The sequence below is a fragment of the Callorhinchus milii genome, unplaced genomic scaffold, assembly GCF_018977255.1.
Source record: "Callorhinchus milii isolate IMCB2004 unplaced genomic scaffold, IMCB_Cmil_1.0 Scaffold12, whole genome shotgun sequence".
In the NCBI taxonomy this organism is placed as follows: Eukaryota; Metazoa; Chordata; class Chondrichthyes; order Chimaeriformes; family Callorhinchidae; genus Callorhinchus; species Callorhinchus milii.
Genome location: NW_024704753.1, coordinates 8,975,437 through 8,975,857, shown reverse-complemented (window position 1 = coordinate 8,975,857; position 421 = coordinate 8,975,437).

Genomic DNA, 421 nt, shown 5'->3' with positions numbered 1-421 from the left:
CCCCCTGGAGGCCACCGCGACCCGCCCCAGCCCCGCCTGCTCAGCGCTGTTCTGATTGGCCGGAGGAGCCGTCAATCAAAGCCCGAACTGCCTGTCCATCACTGACAGCACCGGGTGGTGCAGGTGCTGACCACTGACCAGGTGCTGACCAGTCACCAGGTGCTGACCAGTGACCAGGATCTGGCAGTGACCAGGTGCTGACAGTGACCAGGTGCTGACCAGTGACCAGGTGCTGACAGTGACCAGTTGCTGACAGTGACCAGGTGCTGACCAGTGACCAGGTGCTGACAGTGACCAGGTGCTGACAGTGACCAGGTGCTGACAGTGACCAGGTGCTGACAGTGACCAGGGACTGACCAGTGACCAGGTGCTGACAGTGACCAGGTGCTGACAGTGACCAGGTGCTGACCAGTGACCAGGT